The 22519-nt window shown below is 43.6% G+C and overlaps 1 protein-coding gene and 1 pseudogene across 1 annotated transcript in view; both read left to right on the forward strand.

The window, feature by feature from the left end:
* Positions 1 to 6993, forward strand: part of LOC142292095 (pleckstrin homology domain-containing family A member 3-like) — a 37941-nt gene extending 30948 nt beyond the window's left edge. Inside the window, exon 8 of the mRNA XM_075337200.1 lies at positions 6779 to 6993. The gene's annotated coding sequence lies outside the window, so the exon portion shown is untranslated. The remainder of the gene's footprint in view (positions 1 to 6778) is intronic.
* Positions 987 to 21468, forward strand: LOC142292423 (uncharacterized protein C2orf42 homolog; annotated as a pseudogene).
* The last annotated feature ends 1051 nt before the right edge of the window (positions 21469 to 22519 follow it).

Here is a 22519-nt window from a genome sequence, read left to right on the forward strand (position 1 = left end):
GTCATCTTATTAGTGCTGATGGATCACACACAAAATAGTCTAAGTTGGGGAAGTGAAGTAAGAAAAATCTAGGCAAAAAGCAAATTTATGGGATAAAATTAATATTCACCCCTTTTGCTAAGCCTCTATACATTTCTGGGTCAAGCTATTTCCTTCAAAAGTTACATGTTTAGGAAAGGAAGTCCACCTGTGTGTAATCTAAGTGTCCCGGGGTCTGTCATAATATACACCCCTTTTCTGAAAGACCACAGAGGCTGCAACACCATTAAGCAAGAGGCACTACTAACCAAATAACATCATGAAGACCGAGGAGATCTCCAAACAAGTCAGTGGCAAAGTACTTGAGCGGTACAAGTCAGAGTTGGGTTCTAAAAAATATCTCAATCTCTGATGATCCCCCGAGCATCATCTATGCCATTATCCTCAAATGGAAAGAACATGGTACACAATTAATCTGACAAGAGAGGGCTGCCCACCAAAACGCTCAGCATGGGCAAGTAGGGCATTAATCAGAGAGGCAGCACAGAAACCAAAGGTAACCATGAAGGAATGTAGAGTTACCAAGTAGAGATTTGAGTATCTCTCCATACGACCACAATAGGCCATACAGTCCATAGGACTGGTCTTTATAGACTGATGGCCAGAAAAAAAGCCTTTACTTGGAAGACTTGTTTTGATTTTGCCAATAGACATGTGGGAGTCTCCCCAAATATATGGGAGAAGGTGCTGGGATCAGATGAGGCCAAAATTTAACTTTTTTGACCACCGTGGTAAACGCTATGTCTGGCACCAAACCAACACCGCTCATCACCCCAAGAACACCATCGCCACAGTGAAACATGGTGTTGGCAGCATCATGCTGTGGGATGTTTTTTGGCTGCAGGGACAGGGAAAATAATTCAAGTCGAGAGGAAGATCGATAGTGTGAAATACAGGGATATTTTTGAGCTCCGGCGCATGGTCCCTGCTGTCGGGTATATATCAGTATGGAACCAAGTCCTGGGAAACCAAAAGTTCCTGATTTCTTCTGTACCCTGGGAAAACCTACCTTACGATGTGTTTGGAAATGCCCGCACTGTGGTACTTTTAATGGGACTTGTGGCCTGAGCTGCAAGACCAAGAGCTGTGGCACCGTCTTCTGTTGTCGGAACAACAAGCCTACACCTCGAGATGCTGTGAAGCTTCTTACTGGATCTCATATGCATATATATTGAGTGAGGCAAAGGGATAGGTCCTAGTCACAGATGTTTACATGGTCATGGGTATTTCTGAGAGTACCATACAGACTGCAGAATGGACAATCATCACTCAGATAAGCTCTGGATGATGTTTTGCTCCATCTTGTCTGAAAGCAGTGGTTCAAGGGGTGGTAGAGAATCAATGTCAGAACATCAATCAAGCAGTGAGCTGCCATATTGAAGCTGAGCCGCTGCCACTCAAAAGCTCAGTGTTGAATGCTATGCAGATGCCAACAGAAATCAAGCATGATATCTGGGTACTCTCGTGAGTGCATGGGGAGATTGTTTCATAGGGTGAACAAATCTGTCCCGGACGTGCGGTGCAAACCTAGCCCAAAGAACACCCTGGGCTACATCCATGTATGCTGCACACAGAAAGGAGACAACTACCTTTTTCATTGTTCCTGTGAAGCTCAGAAAATGGCTAATGTCACATCGTCAAAGGGTGAAAATGAAGATAAGTGTGTGCACGTCTACACCTGCCTGGGGGCATTTGCCTGCGATGATCCCCTTACTGAAGAATTCACCGAATATTTCAACATCATGTCTGAAGGAATTAGAGATAACAGTGTTAGAGACGGACACCAGGATGGATATTGTAGAGACCGTGGTGCAGACACATGAAGCATCCTCCTCCCCAATGCTCAAACCCAAGAAACCAAGAAATGAAGAGTCTTCGGGTGAAAACTATACCAAGTTGTCTACAGACAATTGTTAGCGCTTGACCCCAATAACCATTAAATCTGCAGCTAGGTTTATAGGCAAAAACCCCTTTAATTTGCCTGGAATCAGAAATGAATTTTAATTGAGATTTTTTTGGAAACTAAAAAATCCCCAATAAACCAGCGCTGATAAGAGGTTTTTTTGTTGTTAATATTTTATACTTTTTATTGCTATCCTTGTTTTTAGACACAGATTTATTCAAAACAATTCACACAATAGAAGAAAAGAAAAATACACCACATATGGTAGAAATAAAAATAAATTAAAAAATAATAAATATAAATAATTATTAGTGCAGCAAATAGACACCAGGTGTCTGGTTGCAGTACCCCGGCCGGTAGTATTGCAATTATTAAACCTAGTATAGTGTATTAAGTGATGTTTCAAGGCATATGATATTTAATGCCAATTGAAAATATCACTGCAACCTGATTTTTCAGATACCTGGAGAATTTTTTTCCTTCAATCCATAAGCACAAAGGTTTTTAATAGAGGCTGAATATATTATAAGCAGCAATTTCAGCGTTCCAAGTACCTTTTAAATGAAATTGAAGAAACTGCACACCAAGATCGTAGTGAGGATGAGTTAGAGCCCCAGCTCATCAAGTGTTCCAATAGGGTTTACCTGCAGTCAAGTTCAGGCATCAAGCTTCCACATGCTGGGTGACTGCACGATACTTTCTCCTCCTAGAGATATAAAGTCATTTCCATGCAGGAGTTCCTATTTGCACTCCTACAGTCAAGTTCAGACATCAACCTCCATAAGCTGGGTAACTGTGCGGAACTTTCTCCTCCTGGAGATATAGAGTAGTTTCCGTGATAGGGACTCCTATTTGCGCTCCTATTTTAAACGGAGCAGAGCCACATAGCACTATTCTGTGCTAGTTCACAGGATGGTAATTGAATCAGGCACGCAGCTTCTACTGCTCCTTTAGTGACAGCCCGGGCGTTCGCCACATACAGGGCTGGATATTCGCAAGGGAGAGAGAGGCTGCTAGATTATCGGCACCTCGCAGGGTGAGCTGAGCAAATGTCCAATCCGACGCGCATTTCGGGGGCGTTACTGGTCCCCTTCCTCAAGGCAATTTTTATTTTTATTTCTACCATATGTGGTGTATTTTTCTTTTCTTCTATTGTGTGAATTGTTTTGAATAAATCTGTGTCTAAAAACAAGGATAGCAATAAAAAGTATAAAATATTAACAACAAAAAAACCTCTTATCAGCGCTGGTTTATTGGGGATTTTTTAGTTTCCAAAAAAATCTCAATTAAAATTCATTTCAGGTGAAAACTGTTTAGTCCAGGATACTGTAATTTCCAATCCAAAGAAAACTACTCCAAAAAAGCCAAAAAATCAACTCTGCTACAAAGAGACCAGTGCCAAATCAGCTGATGAATGAGAGTCCGGTATCATTGACCTTCCTAGACTGGCTGGCCAGTGTGAACAAGAGGATCCATCAGACCATGCATTTCCAATTTGATGGTAAATCGGAGTCATTGGTATTTCACATTCCCCAATCTTTCTTTGATGCCCTGTCTTAGGCCTCTCTCACATGTCCGTGAAAAACCACGCATGTTTTTCATAGACGTGCTAGAGGTGCGTTTTGCCCTCCGTGACCCATGTTTATGGCCTACGTGTGTTCTCCGTGTGTTATCCGTGATAACACACGGAGAACGGAACTTTCTGCTCACCTGTCCCTGGCGTCGCTGTCCGTGGTGCTGATTTTCGGTCTCCGGTCCTGCCGACTTCCTGCTGCTGCTGCTTCCGGAAACAGTGAAGTGAATATTCAATGAGCTTAATGAGCGGCGGTCGGCAGCAAGTGACAGCAGGGGCAGAGACTGCAGGGCTGGAGAAGGTGAGTAATGGGGTTTTTTTTTTCACACAGACACATGTTTTTTCTCCGGTGCGTGTCACACGGAACACATCCGTGTGGTCCGTGTGCATTATGTGTGACACGTTTGCGTTCCGTGTGACACCCGTGATGCCGGAGAGAAAACGGACATGTCGGCGTGTGGAGCACACGGACACACGTAAGTACGGAACGAACACACGTTTCGTGCCAAAATACTTACGTGTGTCCAAGACCATAGGAATCCATAGGTCTACGTGTGTACGTGTCTCCGGTATGTGAAAAAACTGCCAAACACGTACCGGAGGCACGTACATGTGAAAGAGGCCTTAGAGATTGTCCATGGGGAATGCAAGGACGCACTACAGCCTTCTTACGAAAAGACACCCTTCCTTTGGGAACTTTCTCCAAGTATACCTGGCACATCACTAACGTTTTACATGTTAAACAGATCTTCGACATGCCAGAGATGACCCTAGAAATTATCAAAAGTTTTATCCAGAACAAAGATGGGGACATTTGATTTATTTAAATGCCTGGAAGTGGATAGTACTGTTTATCAATTACTAGGTGTCATCTTGATCTCATGATGTCAAAATGTGAACAGCATGATGAGGACTATTTTTAAATACCAATTCTAATTGAAATCTGAAATTTATTGGGCAATTTTATAGATCAAACACCTGTTGTGAATTTTGCCATTAAGCTGCTTGTTAGAGAACAGCAAGTTGTGCAAAAAGTAATGAAACATTGAACAGTAGGACACGAGCGTCCAAAAGTTTAGAGAAAGTCACATTAAGTTCACCTGAAAAGATTAGTGCATTTAAAGATTATCCTGATATTTGACCCTGAAAGACAGGTATCCCTGACTTGTGAGCAGTGTATGTGGTATGTTATTTTTTCTTATGTTTTACCACAGCTCTATCTGTGGATAATGAGTGTATAATATTCCAGTACAGCCAGGAATATAAGGCTATACTAGAGGTCACATGTGGGGGTCACCATACGATGCTTTCACTACTTTTTTTTTTTTTTTTTAAATTCTTTATTTATTTAGAAACCATCACAACAATAAAATACAGGTCTGTAATAATCACAGTGTGCTCAGAACAGAAAGTACATCGAGACCAATCATAGGCAAAACTAGACAATGTATAAAAACGTACACTCCATCCCGAAAATATACATATGCAAGGTTCCTGTAAGATTTTCTTTTCTTATTTACATAAGTGAAAAAGAACAGTGCGCCTTAAGGGATTAAGAAACGCATGTTTAGAAGAAGATAAGGAAACAAGATAGAAAAAGGAAGAGAATATAGAGGAAACGGAAAAGGGGGAGCAGGGAAGAAGTGGGACGGGAGGAGGGGGAATAGAATGGGGATTGGGGGGGAAGGAGTAGGCGGACATTTAGACTCGTCGTTTATCAGCATGCTTACAGAATTGCGGATTCGTTGGCTTTCACTACCTTTTATGTATCATCCTGGCAAATACGCATGCGTTTCTTCGTCCAGAGGTACGTTTTTCTGCCAGAGCGTGCTTTTTTTGCTGAAGAAACAAAAATTGCAGTGTGTGCACACAGTCCTAGAGTTCGGATGCTTCACGTATGCTGACAACTCGAACCAGCATCGCTGTACTCTGGTACGCTCTGTGCTCGGACTGATGAGAGCAGCTTGCAGTGTTTGAATGCCCTGAATTGGGGATAACAGTGGATGTAATGCGTATAAAAAAATAAAATAAAGTGAAAAAACCCCGTCCCTCCCCCCGGAAGTGATCTGTTTATGGCTGGCCGCATGCGGGCGGAGAGCCGAACCGCCCAATCAGTGACTTCTATTGGGGTTCCGGTCAAGTCAAGGTCCAGACCTGAGCTTTAGGCCTCCTTCACACGTCCATGTCTCCGGTACGTGTTTGGTTAGTTTCCTCATGTGCCGGAGACATGGGCACACGTAGACCCATTCAAATCAATGGGTTTGCGCTCATGTCAGTGTTTTGCCATGGACCGTGTGTCCATGTGGAGCATACGTGTGCGCATGCGCTCCACACATAGACATGTCACTTTTTCTCCGGCATCACGGGTGTCACACGGACCACACGGATGTGATCCGTGTGACACGCATCAGAGAAAACACACGTGCCTGTGAATTAAAAGGAATTTCTATACTCCCCTTCTCCAGCACTGCTGTCTCTGCCGCTGCTGTCACTTACTTCCGCCCCCCACTCATTATGCTCATTGAATATTCACTCCACTGCGGGACGGAAGCAGCAGCAGCGGGGAGTCGGCAGGGCTGGAGACCGAAGATCAGCACCACGGACAGCAACGCCAGGGACGGGTAAGTAGAAAGTTCCCGTTCTCTGTGTGTTATCACGGATAGCACATGGAGAACACACATGTGCCATAAACACAGCACACGGAGGGCAATACGCACCTTTGACACGTCCGTGAAAAACGTGCGTGATTTTCACGGACGTGTGAAAGAGGCCTAAGATAAAGTTCGGCTAAACCTACAGAACCTGAACTTCAGCGGGCTTGCTCATCTCTATTCACTAGTCTCAACGAAAAGCAAAATGCAGTTAATAATCACCCCCCCCAGCTTATGGATGACTACCTTGATATGAAGGATCGGAAGAGCTGTACTAATTGTTTCTATGGAAACCTTGCTTCTTACTTGTAAGACATTCCAGCTAGTGACCTACTGCAGGAGAAATATATGTTTTTCTTGTATTGGAGTAAGAAAATAATTCTAGGTAGGTAATATTAATTGAGAATGAAGGCAAAATTGTGGCTTCTGATAATGCGTTGCTATGGTTTCTAGGTGCCCGGCCTGCACCGATCAGCAGGGGTCCTACCGTCAGATGGTAAAACCGCCACACTTTACTCCTTGATAGTTGTGTGTGAGAGACGAGTATCGCCTACACATGTCTTATCCGTACCTCCAGAGAATTAAGTAATTGTTTGACTTTTTCTTTTGCAGAAATATTGAGACCAAATTGTAACATTTCCTCAGTGTAAAGGATATGAAGGAGATACACGAGTGATGGACCCGTCTACTACAGATTTGTTTCCTCGGTACAGAAGGTTTTGCACATGTACATGGTCGTTTTACTAAGTACTAAGGGCGTGTGCAATACAACTGATAAACCTGTATAATATATGACATGTGAATACAAAATAAAGTCTACTTTTATATATTTCTAGACACGTGTGATCCCTGAATTCCTCATCTTATACTATGTCCCCTATATTTAAATAGATCACGCAATTGTCCTCGATTCCCCCATTCTGGTTGGCGTCTGCCCTTAAGTTGGTGGATAGAGGACCGCAATTGCCCTCCATTCATTGTTTGATTGTCCTAGATGGGTGAGAGTGCTATCACATAAATAAACAACACACAATACCACTACATCCATCAGCGGGATGTACCCTACATATTCAGTTTGGAGAATATAAGAACTAAGCAGTATACATGTACCACAAATTTTTCATGGGCTTTGAACCTGCGTCATTGTAATTGTGCAGCCCAGGTTTAAACAATACCTATCAAAAATATTAAATAGAAAGGTCTTGTTTTAAAGAGTCAAGGTTTAAAGTGCATATATAGATTCTTCCATTCTATCCACAATAGTATACGAAAAGAAATGCGCTACAACAGCATTTATATATGTAAAAAAAAGTTTTACTGTTTAGAATTTATTCTTTTAATCATCTATCGGTAGCAATAAATATTTTACCCAAAAGTTCTTAGTGCACAGTTTAAGGTATATCTTCAGAATGATATATCTTGATAAAGAATCCAGAGTCTGAGACATACAGCAGCTGCCAGGCCAGCCAGTTCGAAATCAAGCTACGTTTTGGGGGACCGCCCCCTTTCTTAAGCATGAGCTCTCAGTGGAAAAGAACAGACCGTCATGAAGCTGGAAAAAAAATGAAATCCATCAGAGATAGCAGAAACAGTAGGAAAGGCCAAATGAACAGTTTGGTACATTGTGCAAAAAAACCCCCAAAAAACAACAAACAAAAAAAACGCACTAATGAGCTTGGGAACTCAAAGCCTGGATGTCCAAGGAAGACAACAGTGGAGCATGATCACAGAATCCTTTCCATGGTGAAGACAAACCCCTTCACAACATCCACCCAAGTAAAGACCACTCTCCAGGAAGTAGGTGTTTCAGTATCTAATTCTGCCATAAAGAGAAGACTTCATGAGAGCAAATACAGAGGGTTTACCACACGGTGCAAACTATTAATCAGCTTTTAAAAAAAATGCCAGTTAAGACTTTGCCAAAAAAACATCTAAAGAAGCCAGCCCAGATCTGGAAAAGCAATCTTTGGTCTTGGTTTCAACTATCCAATCTATACCGGAATGGTGATAAGAAGAAGAAAGTATGAAGAAGGCTTGGAACGGCTCATGATCCGAAGCACGCTATATCCTCTGTAAAACTTGGTGAAGGTAGTGTGATGTCATGGGCATGCATGACTTCCAATGGCCCTCGGTCACCTGTGTTTATTGATGTGACTGAAGACAGAAATAGCTGGATGAATTCTGAAGTGTACAGGGCGATACTTTCTGGTCAGATTCAACCAATGCAGCAAGGTTGATTGGATGATGCCTCACAGTACAGATGGACAATGACCCAAAACATACTACGAAAGCAACTCAAGAGTTTAAGGCATAGAAATGGAATGCTCTGCAATGACCAACTCACTCACCAGATCTCAACACCATCAAGCATGCAGTTCACAAAACCTAAGGCAGAAAGATCCACAAGCAAGCAGCAACTGAAGTCAGCTGTGGTCTGGCACAGCATCACGAAGGGGGAAACCCAGGGTTTAGTGACATCTATGGCTTCCAGGCTTTAGGCAGTTATTGCCTGCAAATGATTTTCTGCAAAGTATTAAACATGAACACGAATTATTTATAGTAAAGTAGGTTTGTTCACGTACCCTATTTTTTTTTTTATTTTAAGAGGACTTTTTCCCCCTAAATTTGGGATTAAAAGTAGCTTACCCTGGGGTCGCGGGAGAGGGGGGCAGAGTCACAGGAGTGAGGGCCACCGCTGCAGGAAGCCAACTGCGGCACAAGTGGGGCGAATCTGCGGGCCCTGGGCTGAGAGGAAGGGTGTACTGGCAACGCGAGGCAGGCACTATTGATCCCCCGATGACAGAAGCAATCGACTTGAAGATAATGGCGCTAGAGGTGGTGCATGCGTCCGGCTTCCTGTGACCCTGCACCCTGCCTGGTAAGATACTTTCGACCTATAAGATGGACCATAGGGCTTCAAGACGGACCCCCATTTTAACATTACACTTTTTTTTCCTCTAAATTTGGGGTGAGTCTTATGGTTCAGTGCGTCTTATAGGTCGACAAATGCGGTACTTTTAAATCTTATGAAAGGAGCCTTTGTTGAAAAATGGTTGCAATTAATAAACTTTTCACAGGATATTTTTGTTCAAGCTTTTTAATTAAACCTGAAAGTCTACACTTCAAATGCATCTCAGTTGTTTCATTTTATATAAATAGTGGCATTTAGCGCCCAAATCATGAAGATTTGGTAACTGTCCAAATATTTCTAGACCTAACTGTATGTGATCTTTATGCATCCAGATCAGATTTGAAAGTAACTAATAGCACCTCAGAGTCAGTAAATCGAGCTGCATTGAACATCAGTTTCAGTGGAAAAGTGCAATATAAGTAGAAAATATAGGGAAAATGTTGTTAAAAATCTGCACAAATAATTAGGTTAATTTGAAACTGTACATACCTTCCTCAACATTGAAACTGCAACACCAAGAAGGAAAAGTTGTTTAATTTAATTAGGAAAACCACAGGACAGATACTATTAAATGGAACTGTCATGCAACACGTATGGCGAATGCGTTCCGACCAACCGAGGTCAGACGCACAACTAAAAACACACCTAAAAAACAAGGGGGGAATACTGGGGACACAATAACAACGGTGAGCTCTGGGACTAGTGAGAGGGTAGATGGACACCATCTAATCTCACCTAAGCTGTTCCTACTCTCCAAACTAGACCCTATACAATCTCCGCAACTATCGCCTAGCAGCATCACATGCAGAACTCTCCACATTTACACAACTTCAGCAAACCATCAAAATCTACTGCTACAGCTTCCTTTTGCAATTGCCGATCACTTATGTTCCAGATGTTCTTGATGGTAGACTAGTCCAGAGACTCTGCAGGACTTGCTAGCACATTTAGGCCATGTAGGGTGCTTATAGTAGCACAAGTAACATGTGGACTGGTGTAGTTTTGAAATCAACTCCTGGGACATTTTGGAGAAATGGCCATACCACTGGTCCAATAATCAAATCAATGGAGCATTGAGCTGTTTGTGTACCTGAAATTGAGACAATAGGGTCCTGGCTACTATATGTACCTAATGCCAGCCCACACTATGAATTTGACAAGTGTGAAGTTCCCTCTTGAAGACCTCTGAATCGTGTTGCTCACAAAGTCTCCAGGCCAATCTCTGGCAATCATTGAATCCAAGACAAAAGTGGGACTTATCGGTGAAAAGGATAGCCCTCCGGTCCAGACTCCATTGCCTTCTTGCTCTGCACCATGATAACCTTTGAGAGTGGTTAAGTGAGGTCAATGGAACACCTGTAGCTGGACATGTGGCTTGTAGCCCATGTACATTCAAACGCCTTTGAGTGGTTTGTGTAGACACTGTTGGATGCCTTTGCTTGAAATATGATGTCCAATTTCACTTGCAGTATAGAGTGGATCACTATGCTCCATTCTTCTAATCTCATGATCCATCTATGCAGAGGTTAGCATCTGGGCACTTCTTGCGGTCACTCCAGTATGTCGTTGTTCCCAACCACTAGGATGCAACAATGAACAGTGGTGACATCTTAGACTTTATGCGATGCAATCTGCCGTGGTGACAAACCAAAGTCTCACAGTTAAGGATTTTGTCCGTCTTGGTGTTCGACTGGTAGCAATAACTGGCACGTCGTCAACCAGGAGGTATCGCACAATATACTCAAGATTTGATCCAATTTTTGAATTTTAATGTGGATAAAAAAATTGCTTTCAATCTGGCTTTTATGCCCCTTTTGCATAATTCATAGAATCAAGCTAGGTGATGGAAAAGATGATGATTTATAGATCTTAGCAACATCTACCATTTTCTCCATTTGCATAACATTACAACTTGCATCTTCTCGGTAGTAGTAGCCATTCTCTGGTGTTGCAGCTTAGCTCCCATTTACTTCAATGTGACTAGAGTTGCAGTACCAGACCACTGGTGTCAACAGAGCTGTGATTTTACTGCTCCATTTACTGCTTACATCAATCTGATGCTGCAAAGACCAGATCTAATATTGATGACCTACCCTAAGGAGATGTCCAAGCCCTGTAAGGGTTTGACATAGTTTGGTAGCCACTTATAATTGGCTCTAGACAGTACAGCTAGTTTGAGGCTAAGAACAAAGGGGGTGTTACACGCAGCCGATATCGCTGGTGAAAGCACCCGCCCCCGTCGTTTGTGCGTCACAGGCAAATCGCTGCCCCGTGGCGCACAATATCGTGCGGCGTCGTCACACGGGACTTACCTGCCTAGCGACGTCGCTGTTGCCGGCGAACCGCCTCCTTTCTAAGGGGGCGGTTCATTCGGCATCACAGTGGCGTAACTAAGCGGCCGCCCAATAGAAGCGGAGGGGCGGAGATGAGCAGGACGTAACATCCCGCCCACCTCCTTCCTTCCGCATTGCCGGCGGCTGCAGGTAAGCTGTACTTCGTCGTTCCCGAGGTGTCACACTTAGCGATGTGTGCTGCCTCGGGAACAACGAACAACCTATGTCCTCAACAATTAACGATTTTTTTGAAAAGGAACGACATGTCAACGATGGACGATAAGGTGAGTATTTTCCATCGTTAACAGTCGCTCCTTGCTGTCCCACGCAACGACGTCGCTAACGATGCCGGATGTGCGTCACGGAATCAGTGACCCCGGCGATATATCGTTAGATACGTTGTTGCGTGTAATGGGGCTTTTAATGGCTGATCTTTCTCAGAAGATAAAAAAAATAGCAAATATTTAAGCCAAGTTTGCTCCCATATGTATGGTCTTTTACCAACCAATATTTTGTTGACGTGCAGTCACTGATGGACAGCCGTCTGGTCATACCAGGACACCTTCAGTCACATGGGGCGGAGAGGGAAAAAAAATAGGAATTACCTTGATCTTGGCAGTGAGCACCCAAGAGAATGGAAAATGTCAAAGGTAGATTTAATCCTCTTTAGTTTGCAAATGCCATTAGAAATCATGACATTGACAATTTAATAAACCAGATACCAAGTTCAATTACTTGATAGCATCAGCAGCCTTTGTAAGAGGACAAGAAAGCCCATAGATTTTCCAGCCTATCTGCAGAATGCTATCAGGTTAAATAAATTCTGATCATGTCTTCAGCTCCAGTAAATCCTGCGCCAAAGCAGCAGAATTGTGTCCCGACCAGGACATCAATCCTCCACCGCTGCCTGACACCAAAATCTTTACGTTTAGGGGCACATGCATTTCTCTAACGACTTCCTGGAATTCTTTATGGGTCAATCAAAAAGATTAAACTTGGGTCTGATAAACACGGCTGAATGCTTTATATTGTACAGAAACTGTAAAATATAACCTAGCTCTATATAACGTCTAGAGGACAAAGTATATTGGGCAGTAAGTATTCTATAAAATCCTTGGAACAATTTAATTTTAAGTGATCTCATATTTGCTATTTACATGGATTGGATTTTTTGTTTGTACAATGGGTCACTAATAAACCGCGTACTGTCTATTACTGGATTCATGGATATTTTTGGTTACTACATTTGTATTTGCGTGGTAGCCATTAATTTATTGAATGCTCTGTTAACTCAAATTAGTTCCTAGAGAGCAGTATAAGAGCGGGAAAAAAAATTAATGATCCCGTCTGTCACGGTATGTTCTATTTCATGGTTTTGGGCTTCTTGCCACAGTCACTATGACTTCATTATCATGTTTTTCCAAAAATAAGACACCGTCTTATTCTCTTTTTTTTTTTTTGCCCCGAAAAAAGTGACTCAATTGGGATAAGTTTACCCCCCAAAAACGCAGACCCCCCCCTTTACCCGGAGAATAATATTTACCAGACCCCGGATGTCTGCATGGCTCCCAGGTCCTCCTGCGATCTTCAGTGGGTGCTCCCAGCAGGTATGCTTCGCGCGGTCCTCCCCTGCTTCTCGATGACACACTCATATACATCAGACCGCGCACACACACTCATACACACATGCATCAGGTCGCACAAACACCCACATACTCATACACACACATCAGGTCGCACACACAGTCACACACCAGATCACACACACGCACTCACCACATCTCGCGATCTGATGTGTGTGGGTATGTGTTCCACCGCAGGTCTTCCCGTTCGGCATCTGGTGAGTATGATTTCGGAGTCTTCTGTCTTTTTTCTGCTTTAGGGGTTATCTGCTTTCTATAATGAAGTGTCCTGCAGTATTCTTTAACTTTTTTCTAACTGCATGGACATTTCATTATTGAACCGTAGCTAGGGCTTATGTTTGGGGTAAGGCTTATATTTAAGCCTTAAACCAAAAATGCTGAAAATTACTGCTAGGGTTTATTTTTGAGGGAGGGCTTATTTTTGGAAAAACACGGTAGGTAGCACAAAGTATTTCAATGTCCAGAGATAAAATTGAAACGCGTTACACAAATACACAATAGAAAACATGTATTTTCCACTCACCTTTTACACAAATGATGATTCCATAAGAAGTGCTTAGATGAAAATTCCAAGTGATCCAAATCACCAAAAAGAGCTCGACTGTCCATCACTGGCAGCGAGGCTGATCCCACTAATGTATCACTTATTGGACTGCTTGGTACAGTTTTGATAAAATCCCTGTTTTCTTTGCTGTAGATATAGCTGTGGTCAGATTACTGAGCTGTATATAACCCCACTCACACCCCTGATTGGCAGCTTCTTGTGTACACTGTGCATTTTCAGCAAGTTGCCAATCAGTGCTGGGTTGAGGTTACACAGTTTAGCTGAGGTGCGGAAGAAAGAGGCAGATGAAGTCTGCACTATGAGGCCTGCGGATCGGATACTCTGGGAACAATTCATTCTGGGACTCTTTAGTGCAGCCTTTAGGCGGCTCCTGTCTGAATGAGTCTGGGCAGATACAGGCCTTACGTTTTATCAAAATCTGTCTGAGGCGGTGGCCTGATGCGAAAAAGAGCTATGCTTTCGGGGGAGGTGTGAATCCAGACCACCACTCCTGAGGGAATCCAAACAGAGAAGAGCTGGTCAAGGTGATGCTAGATCTACCGAGCTCCCTAACCAATATGCAAGAGAAGTTGACCGACATGGAACCGAAAATATGACACCTATCTACCTCTAACGCTCCCTACCCAGCCCTACATGATCCCTGCCAGGCCTATCACTCGGCTTACGTGACGGAGCCATGTTATTCCAGCTCACCAAACCCCTGCAACTCTTCTCCTGTCCAGTCAATTTGTGGTTCATGTCTTCAAGCCACTCTCCATCCGTCACCAGAGACCAGTAATCAGGGCCGGGGCACCCCCCAGAAAAAAGAAGACAGTCCTGTAGATGCAGAAGCAGAGGATACTTTGCTAGGGGGTGCCGGAATGATTCACAAGGCCGATGAGAGCCGCCGTTAAACTCCCATCTCCAGCAGTAGTGTGGCATGCTGCCTGGGAAACTAAGAAACTAGCTGCACCTCAGAGCCCCGAACACCTGGTCACAGGGTGTCTTGTCCTGTGTGCCAAATTCAAAGGCACCCCGGTGAACGGTTTGGTGGACACTGGGTCACAAATATCAACATTGCCCCGAATCATACTTTAACCAACACATTCAGGCACTGGCTAAGCCACAAAGAGAGACACTGATCCGGGTGACTGCTACATAGTTACATAGGTTGAACAAAGGACCTAGGCTATCTAGTTAACCTTCCTAGACCAATTATACATTTTGTCACTAAATCATTTATAACTGACAATGTTATGTGTACTGAGGAAATCATCCAGCCCTTTTCTAGAAGCTGTTACAGTGTCTGCCATTACTACCTCTTGTAGTAGGGCATTCCACAGTCTGACTGCTCTATCTGTAAAGAACCCTTTCCTATTTGGCTGCCGCAATTGCCTTTCTTCCACCCACAGTGAGTGCCCCTTTGTCCTTAGTATTGTCTTCACAAGGAATAAGTCATGTGCCAGTCCTGTACTGTAATTGAATTCTGTCTAACGGTGGTACCTTTGCTACCGTTAAAGGGAAGGTGTCGCGGATTTTTATAATCCAAACAATGATTACTTGTAAGATAACATGAAGTTATAATGTTATCTTGCAATAAATAAAGATGTCTTTCAGTTTTTATATCTTTGAAAGCTGGCAATGGGGGCTGCCATGTCACATTCCAAGTTCTAGCACGACAGTGCAGCCTCAATTTACAGCACCTCATGGACATAGGGGATAGTAGTCGGATCCCAACCCCTTTAGTTCTGTTACTACTCAAATGGTAACGCCTATGTGGGCTGCCCAATTCCCAGCCGTGGGTGGGTTCAGCCGCCATTTTTCCATAGCCCACGATTTTGGCTGGGCTGTATTTTTTCCCCCTACCGCCAGGATCTGAAGGAACAAGCAGCACCAGCTTCTGTCCTAACAGCTCCGCCTCCTAGAACAGAACCAGCCTTACCGACAGCTGAAGATCAGCGTTGATCCGTTGAGGGGCGGTGTGCAGCGGTGGAGGACCGGAGATGACCTGTGGAGTAGCGTTGAATGGTGGAGAAGCAGCGTGCAGCGGTGGCGGACCGGTACTGATCTGTGGAGCAGCGTGCAGCGGTGGCGGACCGGTACTGATCTGTGGAGCAGCGTGCAGCGGTGGAGGAGCAGCGTTCATCTGTGGAGGAGCGGCGCTGATCGGTGGAGGAGCAGCGGTGAAGGAGCGGCGCTAATCGGTGGAGCGGCGGCGTCCAGCGGTGTAGGAGCGGTGCTGATCGGTGGAGCGGTGGCGTGCACCTGAAGATAATAAACCACAGGAGAGTGACGGTGACAGATAACACACATATATATACTGTTACACATATACACAGACAGATCAGAGCCCCCACATATATACAGACTTAGCAGGCTCTAACCCCAGTCTGTATATATGTGGGGGCTCTGATCTGTCTGTGTATATGTGTAACAGTATGTATATGTGTGTTATCTGTCACCGTCACTCTCCTGTGGTTTATTATCTTCAGATGCACGCCACCAATCAGCGCCACTCCTACACCGCTGGACGCCGCCGCTCCACCGATCAGCGCCGCCGCTCCACCGATTAGCGCCGCTCCTTCACCGCTGCTCCTCCACCGATCAGCGCCGCTGCACGCCGCCGCTCCTCCACCGATCAGTCTGTCTGTGTGTGTGTGTGTGTGTGTGTATGTATGTATCTATCTATATATATATATATATATATATATATATATATATATATATATACAGTTAGGTCCAGAAATATTTGGACAGTGACACAAGTTTTGTTATTTTAGCTGTTTACAAAAACATGTTCAGAAATACGATTATATATATAATATGGGCTGAAAGTGCACACTCCCAGCTGCAATATGAGAGTTTTCACATCCAAATCGGAGAAAGGGTTTAGGAATCATAGCTCTGTAATGCATAGCCTCCTCTTTTTCAAGGGACCAAAAGTAATTGGACAAGGGACTCTAAGGGCTGCAATTAACTCTGAAGGCGTCTCCCTCGTTAACCTGTAATCAATGAAATAGTTAAAAGGTCTGGGGTTGATTACAGGTGTGTGGTTTTGCATTTGGAAGCTGTTGCTGTGACCAGACAACATGCGGTCTAAGGAACTCTCAATTGAGGTGAAGCAGAACATCCTGAGGCTGAAAAAAAAGAAAAAATCCATCAGAGAGATAGCAGACATGCTTGGAGTAGCAAAATCAACAGTCGGGTACATTCTGAGACAAAAGGAATTGACTGGTGAGCTTGGGAACTCAAAAAGGCCTGGGTGTCCACGGATGACAACAATGGTGGATGATCGCCGCATACTTTCTTTGGTGAAGAAGAACCCGTTCACAACATCAACTGAAGTCCAGAACACTCTCAGTGAAGTAGGTGTATCTGTCTCTAAGTCAACAGTAAAGAGAAGACTCCATGAAAGTAAATACAAAGGGTTCACATCTAGATGCAAACCATTCATCAATTCCAAAAATAGACAGGCCAGAGTTAAATTTGCTGAAAAACACCTCAAGAAGCCAGCTCAGTTCTGGAAAAGTATTCTATGGACAGATGAGACAAAGATCAACCTGTACCAGAATGATGGGAAGAAAAAAGTTTGGAGAAGAAAGGGAACGACACATGATCCAAGGCACACCACATCCTCTGTAAAACATGGTGGAGGCAACGTGATGGCATGGGCATGCATGGCTTTCAATGGCACTGGGTCACTTGTGTTTATTGATGACATAACAGCAGACAAGAGTAGCCGGATGAATTCTGAAGTGTACAGGGATATACTTTCAGCCCAGATTCAGCCAAATGCCGCAAAGTTGATCGGACGGCGCTTCATAGTACAGATGGACAATGACCCCAAGCATACAGCCAAAGCTACCCAGGAGTTCATGAGTGCAAAAAAGTGGAACATTCTGCAATGGCCAAGTCAATCACCAGATCTTAACCCAATTGAGCATGCATTTCACTTGCTCAAATCCAGACTTAAGACGGAAAGACCCACAAACAAGCAAGACGTGAAGGCTGCGGCTGTAAAGGCCTTACAAAGCATTAAGAAGGAGGAAACCCAGCGTTTGGTGATGTCCATGGGTTCCAGACTTAAGGCAGTGATTGCCTCCAAAGGATTCGCAACAAAATATTGAAAATAAAAATATTTTGTTTGGGTTCGGTTTATTTGTCCAATTACTTTTGACCTCCTAAAATGTGGAGTGTTTGTAAAGAAATGTGACAATTCCTACAATTTCTATCAGATATTTTTGTTCAAACCTTCAAATTAAACGTTACAATCTGCACTTAAATTCTGTTGTAGAGGTTTCATTTCAAATCCAATGTGGTGGCATGCAGAGCCCAACTCGCGAAAATTGTGTCACTGTCCAAATATTTCTGGACCTAACTGTATATATATATATATATAAAAATATACTGACTGTGGTTAGAGCCCCTTCCCCATATATAGAAATACAATATAATGTCATTCTCTGTTATCTGTTGTAAACACTCAGATTAGGAGAGGGAGGCGACATCACACACAGGAGAGCAGACTCCGCCCACTTTATGGCAGGCTGTAATCTGAGCTTTTTATACAGTCTGATTTCTGTAGGATTTCAGCAGCTGCTCCCCCTAGTGTTTAACAGTGGAAAATATCAAACTTTCTAATTTTTTTTTTAGATTTTGCTCAATTAAAAACAAATAATAATATTTAAACAAAACATTAAAACATTATTACTTTACATTTTTTCAGTTATTGGAATTTTTTTTTTTTTGACGATACCTTCCCTTTAAAAGTGGCTCTAAAAGCAGGGTATGGTTACAAAAATGGAGGCAGCAGACGACAACAGCAGGAATGCTAATGTCAATGTTTTTTTACATATAAATGAGATCTCCTCTGAGACATCTTTTTTGTAAGCTAAACAAACCTAACTTTTCTAACCTGTCATCATATGGGAGGCCTCCATTCCTTGTAGTAGTCTAGTTACCCGCCTTTGAACTGAGTCTAACTTCTGAATATCCTTTTTAAAATGTGGAGCCCAAAACTGGATCCCATATTCCAGATTTGGCCTTACAGTGATTTATAGAGGGGTAACAATACGTTAAGATCACACTATCTAATTTCTCTTTTTGTACAGCCTAAAACCTTGTTTGCTTTTGCAGCTGCTGCTTGACATTGAGTACTGCTGCTCAGTTTACTTGTAACCAGAATACCCAAGTCCCTCTCTTCTTAGGGTCCCATTACACGTAGCGACGTTCCTGCGATCTCGACAACGATACGACCTGGTCAGGATCTCTGGTACGTCGCTACATGGTCGCTAGTGAGCTGGCAAACAGGCAGATATAATTAACGACACAGCAATGATACGCCGATCCGTATAACGACCTCGGCGGTTGTTGGGACCCTGTCGCACAGCAGCTATTCTGACAACTCTGATCTCGATAGAGGTGAAGTGTTTCCACCCAGGCGTGCCAACGAGGTCGCTCGTCGTTGTTATGGTGTCAAACTCAGCGATGCATGCTGCCCAGCAGGACACCAACGATCAAAAAATGAACTAGGACTTTCAGGTACGATCGGCGATATCGCAGCAGGGGGCCAATCGCTGCTATGTGTCACACGTAGCAAGATCACTAGCGAGGTCGCTGTTGCGTAACAAAACCTGTGATGTTTCAGCGATCTCGCTAACGACATCGCTATGTGTTATGGGGCCTTTAGACTGCTGCTAATCAACAACTAATCTCGGTCACACTGGTTGTGAATATTCAAATCCGCAGACAAGAAGTGGGAAGAAAAGTAATCCTGTTAGTCCTTGAGCCCGTGAAGGAAGACATACCTGTGATAATGGGGCTGAACATTCTGCGCAAACGGGTCCAAATAATGTTTATGAAGTGGGGACATGGCTACTGGAAACATGCCACTCCACCTTAGCCCGCCCAGGAAGCATTCCAGCGGTTAATTCACATCTATGGGATGCGGAAGATTGTTACAGCACACCAGTCTGTGGGGGTTGTCAGGGTCCCGAGAATTGGACCTGTGATCCTGCCCCCTGGGCAAGGAGATTATGCTTCCAGTGGGGACCTACCACAACATGTAAGGAATGAAAGTGCTTGTCGAGCCAGTAATCCCTAGAAGAGTGGACCAAGAAGTTATGAAAGCCTGCACACTGCCTGTGGTCTAACAAGGACGAGTGCACATTAGAGCAGTGAATGTAGGGTCCAGAGAAGTCTCCTTGTGGCTGAGAACAGAGCTGGCCCGTATATAGCTGCATAGAGGCAAAGTAGTGAGTCAGAAGGAGGTAACCTTGGCTTTGGTGGGAGATACAGTGTGGACTCTGTCGGTTACTGCTGGGGTAGAAGAGGCTCTGGCTCCAAAGTGGAATGCAATAGCTATCTTAGAACAAATTGAGGTGGAAGTGAAGTCCCTAGGCTCCAAGCATGCACAGACGATTGCAGCTATGCTATGGGAGCACCAGGCCGCATTTGCTCACCACGCCGACGAGTTTGGTTGTACCAAGGCCATCACACATGAGATACAATGAAAATACTTGCCAGCATCGAGAAGGGTACAAGTACGTGTACCCTTCTCAAAGCTGTATCAAGAATCTGTATCACGAAGAGAAGACCTTGTTGAGACAGATTCTGTAGTTACGAGTGGGGAAGAGTAGTCAGACCTATGGGCAGCTCTTGTGGTACTTGTCAAGAAGGATGGGACTATACAGTTCTACGTGGATTACAGAAAACTGAATGTATGTACTGTCAGAGACTCGTACCCCTTACCTCAAATTGAGAAATCCTTGACAGTGCTGGGGAAGGCCAAATACTTTTCCACATTCGATCTTAGTGGCAAGTGACAAAGCCAAGACTGCGTTCATCCTCCCTATGGGATTGTTTTTGTTGAACCAGATGCTGTTTGGGCTGTCCAACGCCCCCAGGTACGTTTCAGCAGCTGATGGAAAAGTATCTGGGGGATCTGAAGTTTGAAGCTACCCTGATCTACCTGGATGATATCGTTATATACTCCTCATTCCTAGAACATCTCGACCTGCTTAGGCAGGTACTTGGGCAACTGTGGGCCCACAATCTGAAGGTGAAAATGAATAAGTGCCACCTCTTCAAAAGGAAGATCGAGTATCTACAGTAGGTAATATGGTGTTATAAGACGGAGTCTTATCTTCAGAGGACATAATGGTCGCTGTACCACAGTGGCTGATGCCATGAATTTCGAGAGAGCTGAAGTCATTCAGACTAGCTGGATTACTATCTGTTCATTATAGACTTTGCAAAGCTAGCAGTTCCCCTGAATGAATTGTTGAAAGGGATGGCCAAAGAATTGGAGTGTCCCCTGGACTCAGATAAAAGGCGAGGCCTTCCAGACCCTAAAGGATGCTTTCACGTCAGCCCCGATTCTTCCTTATGCAGACTTTGATAAACCATTCCTCCTGTATACGTACGCCAACCTCCATGGGCTGGGTACAGTCCTGTTATAAATACAAAATGGACAATGCTTACGAAAGAACGTCCCTCTGGGACACAGAATGGAACCCTCATAATTACAACTTCTTCAGGTCAGAGCTACTGGCCTTGGTATGGGCCATGACAGAGAAATTTTGGGCTTCCCGATGAGGACCAAAATTCAGGTACAGATAGACAACAACCCTCTGACCCACCTCAAGAATGCTAACCTGGGAGCCCTGGAACAACAGTGGGTGGCTTGTCTTGAGAAGTTTGACTTTACCATCTGCTATTGCTCTGCTACTGAGAACACCAATGCAGATGGGCTGTCGAGAGGGACATTGGAGACTCCGGTGGGGGACCACAATGAGTGTATAGAGGAAGCGAAAATTCCAGACTTCCATAAGTTCACACCTCCAGTGGTAGTTGCAAAGTCAAGTAGGTAGGCTTGCCCTGGTTCCTGGGAAGAACCAATGGAGAGTGGGAGCACACCCAAGATGAAGATGTGGGGCTGCAAAAGATGAAACGCTGGGTAACCCAGCAGCAGAAGCCTAACAAGGAGTAAAACAGCAACCTTGAAGCTATGTGGTATTGTATTAAATGCCTTTGCAAAGTCCAAATAAACCACATCAGCTGCATTACCAATATCCAGATTTGCACTTACCTTCTTATAGAAACCCAACATGTTGGTTAGACACAACTTACCTTTCATGATTCCATGCTGGTTATCAGTTAGTATATTATTCTCTCTAATATATTGTTGCAGGTCATCTCTTAAAATGCCCTCAAAAACCTTGCACACCAATGATGTCAGATTTACCGGATGGTAGTTTCTTGGATCCACCCTCTTACCTTTCTTGAATATTGGTACCACGGCAGTCCTTTTCCAATCCTGAGGTACCAGACCTGTTACAATAGAGCCTACAAAGATAAGATACAGTGGTCTGTCAATTACTCAGCTCAATGCCCTCAATATCCGTGGATGAATGCCATCTGGCCCAGGTGATTTGCCAATTTTTAATTTACTCAGACACAGGCGTACTTGTGATAAATAAATTATGTCAGGAGGGGTCTTTGAATTTTGCCTTGTTAAATGTTCCCTGGAACACTCAGTTCCTTGGTGCCTGTTTAATATCTCAGCCTTTTCTTTGTCCTCAATAATTATACTGTTATAATCTTTTATGGGGTTGATACCATCTTTTTTTTTTCTTTTGGCATTGATGTATTCATATAATTTTGGGGGGGTTTATTTTAATGTCTTTGGAGATTTTTTTTTCAGTAGCTAATTTTTATAAGCTTGATTTCTTTTTTACATTTCCTATTGAGAAATTTTAACTCCTAAACTGCTATTTCTGTATTCTCAGCCTTCAAGATTTTCAGCACCCTTTGTTTCTGTTTTATTATACTTTGTACTGTCTTATTAATCTATAGGGGTTTCTTTTTATTACTGGACATTTTATTACCAGAGGGTATACGTTTTTTACAGAACTCTAGTAG

The sequence above is a fragment of the Anomaloglossus baeobatrachus genome, chromosome 2, assembly GCF_048569485.1.
Source record: "Anomaloglossus baeobatrachus isolate aAnoBae1 chromosome 2, aAnoBae1.hap1, whole genome shotgun sequence".
Lineage (NCBI taxonomy): Eukaryota > Metazoa > Chordata > Amphibia > Anura > Aromobatidae > Anomaloglossus > Anomaloglossus baeobatrachus.